The 19235-nt window shown below is 37.1% G+C and overlaps 1 pseudogene across 1 annotated transcript in view; it reads left to right on the top strand.

Moving 5' to 3' along the window:
• LOC306882157 (tRNA (32-2'-O)-methyltransferase regulator THADA-like) overlaps window positions 1-19235 on the top strand; it is a 95577-nt pseudogene that overhangs the window by 47474 nt on the left and 28868 nt on the right. Inside the window, exons 24-26 of the transcript XR_013785903.1 lie at window positions 7872-8040; window positions 15225-15337; window positions 16907-16989. The product of XR_013785903.1 is annotated as a tRNA (32-2'-O)-methyltransferase regulator THADA-like (transcript). The remainder of the gene's footprint in view (window positions 1-7871; window positions 8041-15224; window positions 15338-16906; window positions 16990-19235) is intronic.

Here is a 19235-nt window from a genome sequence, read left to right as displayed (position 1 = left end):
TAGTTTTCAAAGTAAACTTTTTTTTTTTTTTTTTTTTTTTTGCAAATCTTGAATTGCTAATTCATGGATATCATTAAAGGCTTTTTTAATTGTTTTTTTTTTTTTGTGGGGTCAGGGTCATAAAATCAATTTCTAAAAATGAATTATAATTTTTTTTTCTACATGTTGGTTTCTTAATCACATGACTGTTGATTATACCACATAACCTTGACTAGAATTTTGTTTAATGATATTTAACTGCTGTATCATTTTTGATAAAGATTTAGCTAAACCATTTACTGTTTGTTTTTTGTTTTTCTCAAGAATTGTATAATTTTTAATAAGATTTTATGATATCAGCAGTACACTTGCAACACCCAGATATTTATGACCTTATGGCTTTAACACTGTTAAACAAATATTTAATTGCATTTTGAAAGCCCTGAATCATTGTTTGTGTGTCAGGGCCTGTATAGTATCATAACTGTGTTATGAGCCCATGTGTGTGCTACAGACATCTGGAGTGGAGCAGAGGTGTGGAGGGGCTGGAGAAAGGATTCAAGGCCTCGGGTCTGGAACACAGATAACACAGAACAGAGAGAAACAGATCAAGCTCACGACTCTCATGCACTCTGAGTGATCAATGCCACCATAAAAAAACCACATGGCCACATATCAGCAAACGTCTCAGCCCTTCTAAATCAAAAGCAAGACCACCTGATCATCATCCCCCTCTTCAGTTAAACCATGTCACATTATGGATGGATTTTCCTAATAGTCAAGGAATGACAGGAGAGTCAGACCTTCAGATTAATAGAAGGGTCCAAGTCAATAGAGGTCAGCCTTTCTCGGTACAGGGACGCAAGGGTTAAGAGATTGGAGGATTGGGGTCTGCCTGGTTCTTGTCAGTGGAGGTATGCAGGCCCATTCACCCAAATGAAGCCCACATGTAGAAGATGTTAAATATAGCTTGGTTTTGGCTTCCACGGCCCCCTCCTCTCCCCTAGGCGTGTATTTGTGAGTGTCTGGGTGTCCGGTGTTGATCAGGCCTCTCTTTACAACAACACAAGTTCTCAGCAAAGCACTCAAGGAATCTGAGTTGTTAATTATTGTGCTGGTTGACATATGAGACAACCCGTGATTAGTTACCTGAACAGACTGTGATTTCATTCCACAATCAGTGTTTAATTCTTCTTTCAGTTTTTTTCTTTAGATTAGCCCCACAGTGTTGTCTTCGCAGTTATAAATCCTAGAGATCTGAGCTATTTGATGGTCACACTGTGAATTTGCATTGTGAGCCTAAGCCTTCAAAGCCTCGTCTTCGTGTCGGAGTAGATCTGTTAAGCTCCTCTCTGTGAAATATTTGAGAAATAAGGCTTTGTTGGGCTAAACCACAACAAGCTCTTTTCTGTTATCCAGACTGTAAGAAAACATGGGTGCATTTGAATTGGGCTGAATCCTGCACTCGAGAAAATCCATTTGTTAACATTATCACGTGCTAAGCAAACATGGGTTTACACTGTGTGCATGAGAGCCGTGACCAGAAACCCTGCATGCTGCTAAAACCAGGTCATGATGGATTTAGGTGGTCAAGCTGGTTTTTGTAACATGATAGGTGTAACATGATTTGTTGTTGTTTTTGTTGTCTAAGGTGCACAAGCTCTGATTAAAATGGTCGATGAACCATCTAGAATAGCTTAGATAGAAACCATTTAAAAGCCAGCAACACATTAAAGCCATCATAAAATAGCATTTTCAGTCCGATTTAGTTCATTAATATAACATTTCCAAGTGAAAATGATGTTCAGTGAGGAAAAGGGCAGGATTTTTTTTTTTTTTTTTTTCCCCACCAGAAACTTATTAGATTATTAGTTATGGCGATTTTTCATAGTACATAATGATAAATCCATTTACAAAATGAAAATAAAAAGTGTCTAGCTAACATTATTTTTGCCACATGGCCAAGATCAACTGAAAAGCAGTGTTATTTAGTATTATTTATACATTCTTATTAATTTTTAAATTCATTTAATGTCCTTTTATTTATTTATTTACTCATTTTATATATGTCTAATTTATGTTTCATTATTTTTATTTCAGTTTTAGTAATAGTTCACTATTCCCAGTGTTATTTCAGTTGCTTCCTTTTTTGTATATATATAGGTTTGGTTTTAGTTTCTCCAAACTTTTAGGCCAGATAAACCTGTTCAGTGAGGGAAAACTTGATTTTTATCCACAAGGAATTAATTGGGTTGTGAAAAGTAGGTATTTCATATCAAATTGTAGTTGAATTTTAGTGGATATTTGTAATGGATTGAAGAAAGGATGACATTTTCTCCCAAGAATCCATAACCTTTTGAGCTTCTACTTTCTGGAAACCAAGTTGGCGGCTGAGAAATCTTGACGTATCCCAATTCTAACACTTCTTTTTGTCCTCCTAAATCCATTTTGAAAACAAGACAAGTGCGTCTAGCTCGCATGACGGTAATCTTATTTCCGTGCTGTAGCTGGCATGTCTGGTCTTGAGGAAATGCCAAACAAGGGTTGGGGTCTCCATCGGTGTTGAGGGCTTACTTAATGGTGTCAAATACACTTGACCAAAAGTGGTTAAGTGGTTGGTTTGAAATTGCTTACATCTATAGTAAATTATGCCTGGGAGTTTACCAGATCCAGAATGTCACACCACTGGTCATCCAAGATGGAAATTCCTAGGTCGTGTTCCCCAGTAGGACATGATGGATCTCCTTTTACGGTTCTAATTAGGTTATAAATAAATGAGTTTGTTATGCTCTTGAGGTGACTGTTGGGTGAATTGTATTTACAGGGCTGACAAGAACCTGATCCTACAGATCAGGACCATTCAGTTTGGTGGGGCCATTGATAAATCAAATGCAGGATCAAGATGTGCGAATGGAAATCCCTGTTTGAACCCATTGGTTCAGCCAATGTCGAGTTGTTTGTGAGGCTTGAACAAACTAAGCACTGTTTTGGATAGCGTCACAGCCACAATGTTTACAGTTTAAGGTGGAATCAACTTACACATGGCATAATCAAAGTTGGTTGGCATATGATTCACAGGAAATGAATCCCTGTTTGTAAAGTCAACACTGTCCACACTAGAACAAGTGATTGTGTTAGCAATGATGAAGTTGGTAATGGCCCTCAGCCTCGGTTTTATTTTTCAAATTCAAATTTGATCAATCAACAAATAAATGTTATGAGCCGTCTCAAAGAAAAAAAAAATATAGGTCAATATTTTGTAAGACTAGTCATAGATGCCACCTGGTGTATCTTCTCAAGTTGCTGCTTGTGTATAGTATTAATATTTTATTTTATTCACCTTACTGAGTAATTCACTTTATTAAGTAACACTTTACTTAAAGCCTTTATGCATAATGCATTATAAATGGTTATTACAGGCTATAATGCATTATAATTATTCATAATGTGCTTTGTAACATTAGATCTTGTCGTAAATAATTATAACTGAAAATAAAATGCATAGGGTAACAATGAATTTAAAATGAATCAACTGTGTTGTTATTCGTGAGATTGTACAATGCATTATAAGGTGCATTACAAGGCATAATTCATGCATTAAAACTATAATGCATTATACATAAAGGCTTTAAATAAAGTGTTTCCACAATTTTTAATGGTTTTAGTTTCTGAACATTTTGTGCAAACGCCACCTTTTTTTCTCAAAATATTATTTCAGTATTAATGTCACTACATCGCAACTTTGAAGAAAATGTTGTGATCTTTTGATTTCATGTGGTGGACTTCAAACTTGTTTTAGGCGGATAGTCCAGCAACTAGGATAGTCAAGTGTGTTTATACAGTGTGCTTTCTGGAGCGTGTGATGGAACTGCATGTATTCTTTCTCATTTCATTTCTACAGTGCATCTCAAGAGCCAGGCAAACTCGAATAAACAAGATGTGTTATGGTGCTCTCGCCAGGTGCTGTCCAACACAGTCTCGGCCTGTTGTTTTTGAGCCAGACTAAGATTAGGTTTGTTTGGTGCTTGCAGACTGCCAAGTCATACTCAGGGAAACTGTACCACCGTGCCTAATAAGAGCCAGATGGCCTTTGAGCCGTAATGGCGGGTCAAGACTGAGAAAGCCCCCTGGAGATGACTCGCCTCAGACTGCTATGTTTCTAAAATTACACCCTTCCAAACTGTCATTTCCTCTCAAAAGACTCTGAATGGGACAAATTAGCAATGATAGTTAACATATGAAGCCAAAAAGGGGGAACAGTATAGACTTCGGCGGTCATTAGATCGAAATATGTGTTTCTACTGATGTTTATGCATTTACTTTACTTTATTTACATTAAAGGAGTAGTTCACCAAATCTGTATGACCTTTCTTCGGTGACACAAAAAAGTGAATATAATGGAATATTAAAATATTCTAAGCCTTTTGAAGTCATAAAAGTCAATATTTCCTCTAAATCTTGACATCCACCCTAGATCTCCTTGGCATTTCAAGAGCAATGTCTGATTCCTGAACAAATCATTCTTTTCAGACATTTACAGTGACTACAGTCTGGTACACAAAACATGATTCATTCTCAAATTTGATCCATCCAGTTTTTGATTTCTCAATGATCTGGTAGCATTGACGGCTCACTGTAGTGGAAGATCATAACGATTAGGAATGACATTAGTTTGAGGTCATTTCTTTTTGGGTGAACTATTACTTTACTGTGTAAAGGAAAAGGTTAGGCTGGTTTTGTGTGTGCCGTGTATTTGCAGCCACAAACAGCTCTCTGCACCATGTGACAGGTCGCGTCTGTGGACTGTTGTCATGCTGTGACTGCTGAAGGCAACGTCTATGCCATGTGGGTTAATGTGGATGTCTGTATGTTGGAGGAATTTAAACCCAGCAGGTGAAGGTTCACATGTCTGGCAGGCTGTTATTGCCGTCTCTTGCTTTCTTTCTTTTCCATTTAGAGAGTAGGGTCTGGACAGCACATCTACCGGTGGTTGGTGACTGTTTACTTATGTATGACATGCCTCACCTGCTCTTTCTATATTATCATGTCCCTCTTGCACAAGACATCCCCATGTCCGTTTGTGGCTGTTTGTGAAATGTAATGGCCTAAAATTAAAGTGATGAATGATCCAGCGAGAATTCGGCAAATTACTTAAGGGATGTTTCACCCAAAAAGAAAAATTCTGTCATTTTCTTGTCGTTCCAAATCTGTAAGAAAGAAAGTCATTCAGGTTTGGAACAAGCTGTGGGTAAAGAAATGATTACAGAACTTTAATTTTTGTTCTTCATTTGGTCAACATCAATTTTATGAAATATATGTTGATTATGAATCTCCAGTTGTCAGAATTTGTTTTTAGATGCACACTTTGACGTTTTGAGGTCTGGCCACAACCCAAATTCTGTGCTTGGTTATTAAAAAAAAAAAAAAGTCTGTCAGGTGTTATGTAGATGTCATTAGAAAACAGACATTTAGTCATTGAGCCTGTCCCAATACCCACTCTTGGGAGCTTGAGAGCACATGGTCGCAACAGGAAGCGTGCAAGACAGTCCCAGGACTATAAAACGCCAAGTCTTTAAAGGGATAGTTCACCCAAAAATGAATATTTGTTGTTAATTTACCCATCCTAAGTGACGTTTACTTCAGAACAGTAAAGAAGCTTTTTAGCTGAAACCGTGGTCCTTGGTGATTCATAAAAAGTCAGCGGCTTGAGAGTCTGAAAAAGACTCATCGTGGCTCTTGATGATGTCTTATGAATCGAAATGATCTGTCTGTGCAAGAAACTGAATATGTATTTACAATATTATTGCCTGTAATGCATTGACAATCTCTAATACCGTATTCGAAGCAGTATTTCAGACTAAACGCTTCCCATTATTCATCACGTTAAGGAACTCCCATGCCCCAAAATTGTGGGAATTCGAGGACAACATTCAGGTGTAAATTAAGTTATTATATATAATTTGATAGTAAAATATAAAGTGTTGGTGTAGAAAAAGGTGTTTGACTATGTGAATGTTGTCAATAGAAGTGCTTGATATCCCATAGTCAATGTTGTACATTGTTTCTTTCCCAGAAACAGTAGTTCCATGTAACTTAATGTTTAATTTGTTATGACATGGGCTTAATTCGCCTCCGCAGAAGTTGTTATTGTACAGATTAACATGCCCCCTTTAGAATCCAAATGACATTCATGATTTGAGGTAAGCAGATCTCAGTTCTCGAACTGCGGTTAGGTCTGGTAAAGAATGCGAATGTTAACACAAACTCATACCTCCATGCTCGCTTCCATCTGCTGTCAGCAGATCCAAATCACAGGTTTGCTTGTCTAGCTATGGTTTATTTTTGGTTTCTATCTGTTCATCTGTCGAACTTCCATTCATTTATCTACAAACATGATGGCTTTCCAATTCCCATCTTTTTGATGGGTGAATATTCCCTATTTCATGTCTCTGGAGCTTCTTGGGGGAGTTTCCAGAACTTTGGAGAGTCTTCTTTGATTTAGTGCTTGTAAAGCAGTTGTCTCCGTCATCAGGGGGCTGCTCTGAAAATGAAATCACCAAGACCCCGTCTCCGAACCTACTACCAGTCCAAAAGAGTTCAGTGAACCTTCCAGGAATCTATCAAATTATGTTTTACATAAACTCTAAATATATGTACATAAAATATAGCACCGGTAAAAGTTTGAAATTTGGTCTTTAATTATTTTTATCTAAAGGCTTCTGTTGAAATGTTTGATATTCATTTTGTAGGCAGCTGTAAATTTGCCAATGTATCCATTTCTTTCCAAAAAAGGACATGTACACTACTGCTCAAAAGTTTGGGATCAGTAGGATTTTCTTTTTTGGAAAGAAATTAATACTTTGGTTCAGCAAGGACACATTCAATTTATCAAAATGACAGCAAAGACTTCAAGATTGTTACAAAAAATCTAGGCAATTTCAAATAAATGCTGTTCTTTTAAACTCTCTATGCGTCTTAAAATCCTGAAAGTATCATGGTTTCCACATAAATGTTAAGCAGCACAACTGTTTTCAACTTTGATAATAATAAGAAATGTGTCTTGAGCAGTAATAAATGACATTTTAAAATATATTCAAATATAAAACTAGGGAAGCCTGTTTCCACCACTAAATACAAAATTTAAAAAAGGTAATTGCGACTTTTTATCTAACATTTCAGATTTTTGCTCAGAATTGTTTATATCTCAATTCTGACTTAACTCGCAGTTGTGTTATAAAGTCAGAATTGCGATTATAATCTCGCAGTTATGAGAAAAAAAGTGGCAATCCCGAGATATAAACTCACAACTACAAGAAATAGTCTGAATTTTCTAGATATAAACTCGCGATTCTGACTTTTTTTCTCAGACTTGCCAGTTTATATCTCACAATTCTGACTTTATAACCTGCAATTGCTAGTTTATATCATGCAATTCTGAGGGGAGGAAAAAGTCGGAATTATGAGTTTATATCTAGAAAATTCGGACCATTTCTTGCAGTTGCGCGTTTATATCACAATTCTGAGCATAAAAAGTTGCAATTATTTTTTTCCATTTTTTTATTCAGTGACTGAAACAGGCTTCCATATAAAACAGAAATACTGTGAAATATTATTACAATTTGAAATAACTGTTTTTAACTGTATACATTTTTTACTGTTTGCAATACATGTGAACTCGTGTGTTGTTTAAAAGTATTCCAGGATGCACCTCATGAAGTTGGTTAAATGTGCACAGCTATAATCTCAAGAAGAGAGTTTAATTCCAAAAATACTTCTCACTCCTTCACCAGAACCCCCTCAGAACCATGCAATTACTCTGAGTTGAAGAGATCATGAAGTGGCTGAAATATAATTGTGAACCTGTTGTCCCTTGTCCTGTGGTTGTCTTGTAGGTGTGGTCGCTCTGCAGTGTACCGCACGCGTGAAATGGCAGCGAGAGCCCTGGTTCCGTTTGTCCTGGTGACCCAAGTTCCCTCCACCATCCAGACTCTCCTGGAGGAGCTGCCTCAAGAACCTGGACCAGGACTCCAACAAAACCACATCCATGGAACACTGCTTCAGGTATGTGAATCCCCCCTAGTCGCATTATCTCGTCAGCGATCCATTAAAGGTGGGGTATGTATTTTTCAAAAACGCTTTAGAAAACTGAGTCAGGCCAGTACCAAAACAAACTTGTAGCCAATTAGCAGTAAGGGGCGTGTCTACTCATGATGCAGAGGAGAGAGTGCTCAGTGCACATGACGGACATTAGCCGAGCGACGACAGAAAGATAGAGATGGTGGATAAAAAAACAAAAGAGGAAAATGTCTGCAGAACAAAAGAAGGCTTGTCTACACCGTGCCGCAACAGCTAAAGTCTGTCTACACTGGACGCGACAAAGCGACCATTGAAAATCATTTGAAATTTGTGTCAATACGTCATATCTGGGATTTGTCGTGTCTCATCAAGTGTAGACAGCATCACTGGTTATTTTGTCGTGCTGCTCGCATCCGGTGTAGACACGGTGTTACGATAAGGCAAGAAGTAGGACCTGTGTAAATATCGGATCAGCTTTCCAGCGCTGGAGAGAACTCAAGGAGCGGGAAGGCATGCGATCGGACGCCGAGGTTGCTTTGTTTCTTCTCGATAGGTGAGTAACATTGGTTTTGCTTTGTTTCACCAAACTAATCTTTGCCTGGGTTGTGTACGTATGTGTGGAGCGGAGCTATCAAAATAGGGGCGAGACCCTTTTGGAGTGGGGGCGTGTTTGTTTTAGGGGATTTTCATATCAGCATTGGTTTCCAGAAATCACTTACCCCACCTTTAATGTAAGGTGTTACATGACATATAAGGTGTGTACAATAGTGTAAGTATTTGCAGAAACCTTTAAATGTGTTATTCCATCATCACCTTGTGCTATTCTCTGAAAGAAGATGATACCTGAAGAATCATTCCTGTTTGAAAAGTGTTGTTGTGTTTAAAGTAAAAAAAAAACATGCAGGGTATGTTTAAATATATGTATCAGTGGTACACTGAGCAAATGATTGGGGAAAGCAGATGGAACTGTATTAGGGAATGTGACAAGCACACATAATTGAACTCCAATGGGAAATTCAAGTGCTCAACAAGCATCAATATAAAACCTAGAAGCTTAGATAAATGCAGATAGCGACAGAGAGATGTTATAATTTTGACACTGAAGCAGGTTTCTGGACATGAAACTGGAATAGTTTGCTCGCATGTGTGTGTGTGTGAGACGGACATAACTGTAGAGTGCTGGGATGAAGATGTGCTCGGGTAAGGAAAGAGCTGGATTTGGTGTTCTTTCCCGTCATGGCAGTCATATATCTGCTCAAAGCTCCTGCAGATGTGGAAGGAATTAGACTGTGGTGGGGACTAGCTGAGATCCGCGTGAGGGATGCTGTGTGGGTGGTGCTCTGGTGACAAGTGGTGGCAGATAACTGTCTTATGCAGCATTTTATTTAGAAATGAGAGAAATTCTTCAAGTCTTTATGTGAAATGCCTGCTACCTGATGCTTCAGTCTGTTCTTGAGCTAGAAATATCAATATTTTCTTTCTTTTTTTATACATATTACCATTAAGTACCACCAAAGTAGCATATTAGAAAGATTTCTAAAGGTTCATGTGACCGCGATATCAGCTTTGCATCACATATTCACATAGAACCGCATATATAATAAATGCAAAAATAAATGAATAAATATTAGAGGATTACATAAAAAAAAGAAAGGGAAATCGAGAGTAAAAGGTCTCTTTATTTGGTCTCTTTCCTGTTTGACTGTATGTTTTCGATTTGCTGTGTCACAGTAGCTCTCTAGACTCTTTGAATATGGAAATTGTGGCTGTTTGTGTGTACAACTAGATTATAAACAGATAACAGACTTATGATACATAATCTTGTCTCTGTGTGGGGGGGGAGCTGATGGTGTGAAGTATGTTCAGATCAGCTGGAGATAACGTCATGATGCTTTCAGTGGAGAACTGCCCTCATGCTGCTATCTGATGTGAATACCTGAGTTGCGTGCAGGAGTGGTGTACGTGTGGATCGCAGCATCAGCTAAGAGATAGATAAAGATGGCACTGCCAATGCATGGCTTTGTTTTTACATCTGTGTTCCTAAATTCTTAAAGAGACAGTTCCACCAAAAAAGGAAAATTCCCTCATTATTTACTAACCCTTATGTCGTTCCAAACCCACAAGCATTAATGTTTATATTTGAAACACAAATGAAGATCTTTTTAATGAAGCCTGAGCGATTTCTGACCCTCCAGTCATGAATTGAAGTACTATTTCTATAATGCAATTATTCGTGATTTCTAGTGTGTACCAGGTGATTTCTATCTTAAGTCAAAAAACTCCATGGCATGCCCAATTTTCTATTGATATTCTAGTCTCTAGATAATAGGGATGGGTAAAAAAAAAATTCTGGATTTCTTGATTTTAATCGATTCTCATTCTTACAAAGCGATATCAATTCTTAAATCCCAAGAATTGATTAGTTTAAACTGTTTTCAGTTAAAGAATGGAACATTCCAATATTGAACTCCATCAAACTCCAATAAATCACGATACGCTTTGTTACTTTTGATATGAAACAAAGTCTCAGATTTCAAATTTGTTCCATTTTATTACAATATTCAAACAATAAATGCCATTTAATGTGGAGTGACAGATCGCTGTGGAGAAGCGGCAGCGTGAAACACGCATGAACTGATCATCTACTCCACTTTAATACCAGTTTCAGCACAAAATAAACATGAATAAACATCCTAAGGTATGTTAATCCGTATTCTGTCTCATGAAATCACTCAATCAGTGTTTCAACCACGTAAAGATGTCAATATAACAGCTTTTAAACAATGTCACGTAACGTCACATTTACCTCCGAAACAAACATATTCTGTGACCATAAACTCATGAACTCTAGAGTGTATGCTAAATATATGCACCATATAAACATATTTGTTAAAATTTGTACTGTTCTTCAAGATTTAATTTATGTTTGAATAAATATACGTTTTTATGACAGCCACCATTTAAATGTTTATATTTCAAAACAATTAAATAAAAACAAACTGGAGTAGAAATATTATGATGTAATTGTAACTTTATTATTATAAGAACGTCATTGTGTTTGTACACAAATCAGTTCATTTTAACCTTCAATATGAATAATGTAGTACCAGCTGACTCTCATGTATGTTTTGCAGCTTTAGTTGAGAGATTTTTTTTCCTTAAGAAAATTTGACGTACTGTACCTGATATATATCCAAAATCAATATTGGATCCAATCAAATTGAATTGGTAATCAAATCGAATCGCAAGCTTGTGAATGAGAATCGAATCATGAAATCTGTGCCCAACTAGATATGTCTCTGGATTTTTGTTTCATCTGCTAAAAAATGTTCAGTCACTTAGAAAAATAACATAATTTGAGGTGTTAATCATCTCTGTAGTACAAACAATCATCTCTGTAGTGCACAATTTATCATTGTAACATTCCTTTGGACATTGCTGACCGTAAGCAAATGATGCGGTGTGTTTTTGTTTAAACAGATATGGCAAGAGAAAGTGAAATACGAAAAACAGAAAAAGCGGGGGTGGAAGGAAAACAGGTTGCAGATGTTGTTGTGTCAGACCTGAATTAAAGCCTTTTTGTTCTTTGTTTGAATCGGAGATCTATAAAAATAGCTTTATTGTATGTACACCTTCCTCGACACAACACCCACAATCCTCAATGTGCATTACAGAGTTCTGATACCAGGATGAAATGAAGAAGCGTGTCACCACAGTGTTTCAAAGTGCCATTTTGATTACAAAACCAGCTTTGCTGAGTAAAACACTTGAACCCTGCTGAGTTCACCTAAAAATCCCTGTTGACACAACTCACTGGTTCCCTTTAGGATCCGGCTAACGAGGGAAACAGATCGAGCAGCACTAACCTAACCTGATGCCTCGGCCCCTGCTCCGAGCGCTCTCCACCACTGCTGCTTACCCACAATTCAACAGCTTCTTTTTAAAAGTCCTGGGTAACATCCAGGTCCCACAGGGAAATTAATCCACTGTGTGTTTTGAAAACAGTAAATCAGATCAGCAGACATACTCCGCTCAGTGGGGGTCTTGCACACGCACACTAGTGCGCACACACACACCTTTGAGCTAAAGTATAGTGTGTTGCTTTGTATTTGTATTTTATTTATTTATTTAAACGAAAGCAGTCTTTTGTTTATTTAAGGTAAGGTCTTTCAAGATCAACTTTATTTTAGTTTAGTTTTTTGTTTTGTGTGCTTTTGTTTTGTTTTGTAAATGGAGAACAGACAGATTATTTATTTTATTTTCTTGTTTTTTGTTTTTTTATGTCTGTATTTGTTTTTATTTGTTTCATTTTACAAATGGGAACAGCCAGATTATTATTATTATTATTATTTTTTTTTTTTTACTTTAATCCTGTTTGTTTTTTTTGGTTTGTTAATGGAGAACAGATATTTTTTTGTCTTATTTTGTTTTGCTTCAGTTTTTTTGTTCTTTGTTTTTTTTTTTTCAATTCTGTATTTGACATCAACCAGATTAAGTGTTCATGAATATAGACACAAGACAGGGTGTTTGTGTAATGGTGCTTTTTTTCTTGTCTTAGTGTCACGTAAGAATGTATTTCTCTGACTACATCATAAGCTATGTTTCCATCCAAAGATATGAATTAAACGTATGCACAAAACTGGAATATCGCATTGAACATATGCGAATAAAGCACCGTTTCCATCAAACGAGTCAAAGAGAAGAAAATCGTCACTTCCTGGTAAACTGTGGCACTAAATATCACTAAGAATATAGGGGAATATAGTTTGGGAACACAGTCGTGTAAGACAATTATACAGAAATACTTTGCTCATGTTTTTCAGAACGACCATAACAACATATAGATGCTGTGCAACGAGATTGGTCCGCTGCTAGTCAAGTTATCCGTCTCATAACGCTAAGTCACATTACTTTTTCGATGCACATGGAGGAATTTATTCGGTAAATGTGTTTCCATCGTAGTTTATGCACATTTTTCCTTATTGGATAAAAAGTATATCCTACTCAAATGTGCGCATATGTTTTTAGAAAATATGCTCGTCTTGGCATTTGCATCGAACGTTTTTTTTATGCAATATTCTAAAATGCGCATAAAAATAGGATGCATACATCCGCAAATTATTGTATGAATTTTCCTTACACTTTTTTTTTTTTTTTTTTTCGTGCTGGATAGCTCAACCCACAGTAAAATCTCATTGGTCTAAAATCCCACTTCGCATAAACTGCATAGTAACTAATTTGTATTACTTGCCTGATTTTTGTTTTCACTATTAAGCAAACTCGTTTTCACGAGAAACTAGTCTCATCATGCCTGGTTAGGACATAGTAAGTGTTTTTTTGTGCCTTTCCTCTTTGTTGTGCATTGCTGCCAAAGGTCTGGGTTTAGTGACCGCTTCAATAGGCCTTGAAACACCCACTCATACAAGCTTTGTTTCTACTTTAAGGAAAAGCCTGTAAAAAAAAAAAAAAAAGTCAAACTGATGAGACAAATGAGCTTAATTGGATTCAGATTGTGTCCAGACTTTCCAAATCTACTCATAAAAGCATCCACCCACAGCTTGGCTTTTAAAACATTTTCTCGCAGTCTTATTTAATGGCCGACCCAAAGGTCTTAGTGTGTCAAAGGTCAGCATCTAGCACTGTAATCAGGCCGTGTGCTGGTGTTTGTTTGTGCGCGTTTCTTTTCTAAATGTGTGCACGGCTCTCTGTACACTCTGCTGAATTATGGACCTCTACGGGGTGTTTATTTTTGCCTTTAGCCACTGCCATTGGTTTGTGGTCAGTCACAAGTTGTGTAGCTCCTCACTATAAATACACACGCTTTCCTCCGAGGGCGCGGAAGAAGCCGGCCATCATGGGCCTTCCCACCCGATGGCGCGAGCAGGTCTGGGCTAGATGTGTTGGATACAGGGTGTGGGCCGCTAGTGTTGGGGGTGTCCGCAGCTGGAAGACCAGGCCTAGTATTTCATGGTCAAACTTGTTTTGCCCTGTGCCTCTCCTGCCTGGGGCATAATGAGTGGCTTCCACATTGCGGCTATAAACCAGTAAAGAGACTATTTCAGCCTGTTGTACACTCTTTAACTTCATTTTATTTCTGTCATTTTATTTTATATTTAAGGATATGTAAAATAAGCTCAAGACACTTTCTCTGCCTGATCTCTAATTTCTCTCTCTTTTGATTTGAGAAAGATGAACTAATGAAGAATCTGATCTGTCTTTCTAATTTCTGCTCTTTCCGACTGCTGTGTCTGACCTCTATCTGATCCCTCTCTTTGATGTATCTGTCTGATCTGATTTCTCTCTTTAATGTCTCTATCTGATCCCTCTTCAATTTATATGTCCGATCTCTGATTTGTATATCTGATATCTCTCTTTGACATCAATCTGATCTTTGTGATCTATCTCTTTGATCTGACTCTGCTCATTCTGATCTATCTGTCTTGAATTCTCTCTTTGATCTTTGTCTGATGTCTGATCTCTCTCTGATTTATCTATCCGATCTAATTTCCATTTTTAAAGTCTATTTCTGATCCCTCTCTTAATTATTTATCTGATATCTCTTTGATAGCAATCTGATATCTCCAAGTTATCTGTCTGATTTCTATTAATTATCTGTCTGATTTCTTTCTTTGTTGTCTCTCTCTTATCTCTCTGTGATTTATCTCTCTAATTTATCTCTTTGATCTCTGACTCGAATCTGTCTGATCTATCTGTCTTGAATTCAGTCTTTTATCTTTGTCTGATGTCTGATCCATCTTTGATTTATCTATCTGATCTGATTTCTAATCTTTAATGTCTCTATCTGATCCATCTCATATTTATTTGTCCGATCTCTGATTTACACATCTGATATCTCTCTATGATATCTGATGTCTCTGTCTGATCTCCATCTGATTTATCTATTTGGTCTGATCTCTGTTATTTATATTTATTTCTCTCTGTCTCTGTGATCCCTCTCTTGTTTATCTGACTTTTCTCTAATTTATGTATAATCTCTAATTGTTACTCTCTTTCTGTTTTCTCTGATATCTCTGATTTAAATCTGATGACTTAATTTCTGATCTATGATCACATTTAAAGGAAAAAAGTAAATAACAGAGTACTTAGCAAGAATAATAGCAAAATTGTGATGAGTATATAACATCACAATTATGTCATCATCTTCACAGGTGCTGTCGCTGTTATGTTCCTACCTGGCGGACACACACAGACCCCAGTCAGGAAATGAGCAGGACTGTGACCTCTCCAGTGCCCTTTTCCCACGGCTGTGGCTCGCCACAAGGTAGATAATCTAATTCTGATACACTAACCACTGCTGTCATTATTTGCATATATATCAGCAAATATAGTGTGCATGCCAGCATCATTTTGTTTAGGCATTTGCATATAATATTATTTTACAAAATAAGATGGCTGCTCTGTTCACACACCAGCTTACTGGTTTGTAAAGTGAGCTCTGTGTTTCAAAGGCTGCTCTCTGCTCAGTGACCCAACACATGGACAGCAGCGCCGCAGGACGAGTGACACGGCTGCGTGCCCTTTGACCACTCTCACTCATCCATACTGATGCTTTTTAACAAAAGCCCTAATGAGAGAGAGAGAGAGACAGAGAGGGAGATTTGGGAAAGTTATGAAGATGGAACATGGCAGTGCATTCAGAATAGAATATTATGCATGCTGAGCAAGATATAGTGTATTCTGCCAACTAGAAAATATATGAAACGGCATGCAATGATAAATGTTTCAAACAATTATATGCTACATTGTCCCATGACAGTGATATATTGCATATTTCATTCATTAAGTGGTGTCCTAGTCAGGGTTATTATAGTTACCAAAAACTAAAACCATAAAATACATACAATAAATGCTAACTGTATACATACATGCATACATTAAATAAATGAATATAAAATACAAATAAAAAGGAATGAAAAAATTATTATATAGTATCTCAATCATAATTAAATAACACTGGTCCTAAATAATTAATGGGAGTTATTTATCATTTTTGATCCAGTTTTGTGTGAAATGACTGACTTTTTAACAGTTATGAAGGAGATGAATGATGTAGTTTCTGATTCATCCCTATTACTGGAAAGTGAATGTCAAATTGAGTGCTTTGCATTTTGGGATACTGTGCTCTTTTTGTATATTGCACAATTTGTCAAATGTAAGAGGTCACTTAAGTATTCCATGCATAAAGAAAATGTCCACACTGTCCATAGTATACATACTGCATACTGTAGTATATCATTCCATATACTGTATATACAATGAAGAGATTTTGGGAACATTTAGAAAGATGTAAAAAAGAAGATCTAAAGGTGGAGGAATAAAGATGAAATGACAGAGTTCCCAAACATCTGAACAAATTTCCAAATAATCCTTAGCTTTGTAATTTGTTGAACTCTGAGTAATATTATGTGTTTAAAGAGCAACAGAGTGACACAAAAAGATGAAGCCAGACATTCAAATAGAGGGAGAATGTTTGTGTTATTAATACCTCAGTGATGAAATACTGACGTCAGCCCTGAACACTGGCCCTCTTGTTCTCGCCCATGTCCATGAGCGTTTGCTGCGCTGTGGTCACACACACACACACACACACACACATACATACATACATCTATTTCTTTCCATTAAAATTTCAATCAAATAACCCCCCCCCCCCCCCCCCCCCATTTCTTTTTTTTTTTTTTTTTTCTCACGCTTTGCGTTTGCCACACTTGAAAAATAAAACGTGCAATTTCTGTACAATTCATTGAGTAAATGCAATGAAATACTATGACGTATATACTTATCATTAACATAATATCTCTGTCTCTCTCTCACACACACGAACTGACAGGCAGAATCCATGTCTGGTAACACGTGGTGCGTTTCTAGACCTGCTGGGCTGTCTTTGTGATTGTGTTCTTGTTCCTGTATCAGGTAAGAACTCAAAACACCATCTGTAGTGAAATAAACACCAGTATTATTGGCTTGTTTCAGAATCTCTAACTTCCAGTCTAGTTTTTATTCCAAGGAAATATGGTGTCTGCTTTGAGTGTGTGTTAGTTTGAGTGTGCTGGAGGCCTGTGGGTCTTTGATATAAGAAAAACTGTCTCTGACAGATGGTACAATTGTGCCCGTGCGACCCAGTTAAACAGGACGGCCCCTGCATGTTTGCGTGCCCCATGTGTCACACACGTGGGCATGGTGGCGGTGTTTATCACTTTAAAACAAGCATATTCTTACAGTCCCACCTGCCTGCCATCACTTACATAACAAACAGTGGGCGCACACACACACTTGTGCTGTTCAGAGATTTATTTATACACTCTGCCCTGTACTCTCAGTCTTAACACCCTCTTAATCTCTGTCTACCTTTCCTTTCATGTCTCTTAACATAAATTTCACTCAATCTATCTCAGTATTTCACACTCTGTCTGGCTTTTTGCAGTGTTTTCCTAGGAATCACCCTAAATTAAAATTGCCAGCAAACTTTGTTAAAGTCTGTCAAAGTTGTATGACTTACTTTCTGCCGGGTAACACAAAAAGAGACGTTAGGCCAAATTGTCATACTTTGTCATACAGTGAAAGGAGATGATAAAAAGGGGTTGTCAAGTTAAAAATGAGAGAATAAACTATAAAATATTATATTTATACAATATTATATTTCTGTTTCTATATTCCAAGATTTCTGAAGTTATATGATGTATAAGAAACAATGCAATTTGCATTATTGACATCATACCAAATGCAGGACTTCAGAAGACTTGAAATGCAGCACACAAGCATATGGACAATTTTATGGTGCTATTTTTGTCCTTTTGCAGTGGGACTGACCCTGGTCAATGTTTGCTTTCATTGCATGGGAACATATTTCTATGAAACCTCTCCTTTTGTGTTACACAGAAGAAAGTAAGTCATATGGTTCTGGACAAACATGAGGGTAAGTGAGTTATTGCAGAATATTTTATTTATTTATCTATTTTCAAAACAATCCTTTTCATGTCATAAAATCTGAACATGTCCAGGTCACATTTTACACCTGAAAGAAAAATGAAAGGATATAATATGTTGCCTTAAGAAAATAAAATAAATTCTTTAGAATAAGACTAAAGAGATTTTGTGTATTTTGACATTATTTTAATGCCAGGTAAGCAACGTAATGCAAAAAAGTCATTTTAACTACTGTAAGGCAAATAAATAATAGATAAATAAATGAATAAACAAACTGAAAATAACTTTTACTGTAAGAGAATCACAATTAAAAATAATGGGAGGTACAAAAAAGTTTTCTAAACATAAAACTTGTTAAAAAAAAATTAAAATGTGACTAATGAAAATTATTCATAAAAAATAATTTTAAAAAAATTTCCCCCATTTTTATTTTAGGATATGTGTGATTCATCCTTCCATACTTTTTTTTTCTGTCTGTTTATATCTTTCTCACTCAGCCAGTCACTCTCTCTTTCCTAAAGCACACTCTTCACAGGTGTTAGGTGAACCTCAGTGAAGAAATGATCATTTTAATTTGTCACTAACACTTGAAGCTGGTCAGAAGGACCTTAACAATCTGGTTTTTCATTCGTCTTGGAACTATTAAGTAGGAGTTGAAATTTTCTGGGCAGTTCTTGCATGTATTCCCATTCTGATGTACTCCTCACTGGAACAGGACATGTGTGTGTATGTGTGTGTGTGTGTGTGCGCGTGTGTATATATGGGTGGGTGTGAGGCCGAGAGCTCTAAGTAGTTAGACTCTGAGCAGAGTTTGTGATGCTGTTTTTACTGGCGATGCTTTAGCTGGGCATGAGACGTACGGGTTTACGAGCCTGCATGGATCAAACACTGTACCCCTTGAGAAATGCTCCCTTATCATACACCACCACACAAATTCTCTCACTTTCTCTCTCTGATGTCCATTCAAACCATCATTTTGGCACAAGGGCTACTGTATTCCCCATATTTCTCTCTCTCAGGTGAATAAATCGTGGATACCGCGCACACACATTCAGCAGTAGGTGGTTGGCAGCGTAGGGGTCGCCCACTGTGGGAAAGCGTTTGCATGCTCACATCTGCTCTGCACGTTCCTCCCTCGTCTGGGTTTTGTTTTTCACAGTTTGGATAATGATGGCAGGGAATGATGTAAAATCCATGTGTGCGCGCACATTGCCGCATGTGTGTGTCGGTGT

This window comes from Barbus barbus (genome assembly GCF_936440315.1).
Source record: "Barbus barbus genome assembly, chromosome: 16".
Taxonomy (NCBI): domain Eukaryota; kingdom Metazoa; phylum Chordata; class Actinopteri; order Cypriniformes; family Cyprinidae; genus Barbus; species Barbus barbus.
This window is presented reverse-complemented; position numbering and strand designations above follow the sequence as displayed.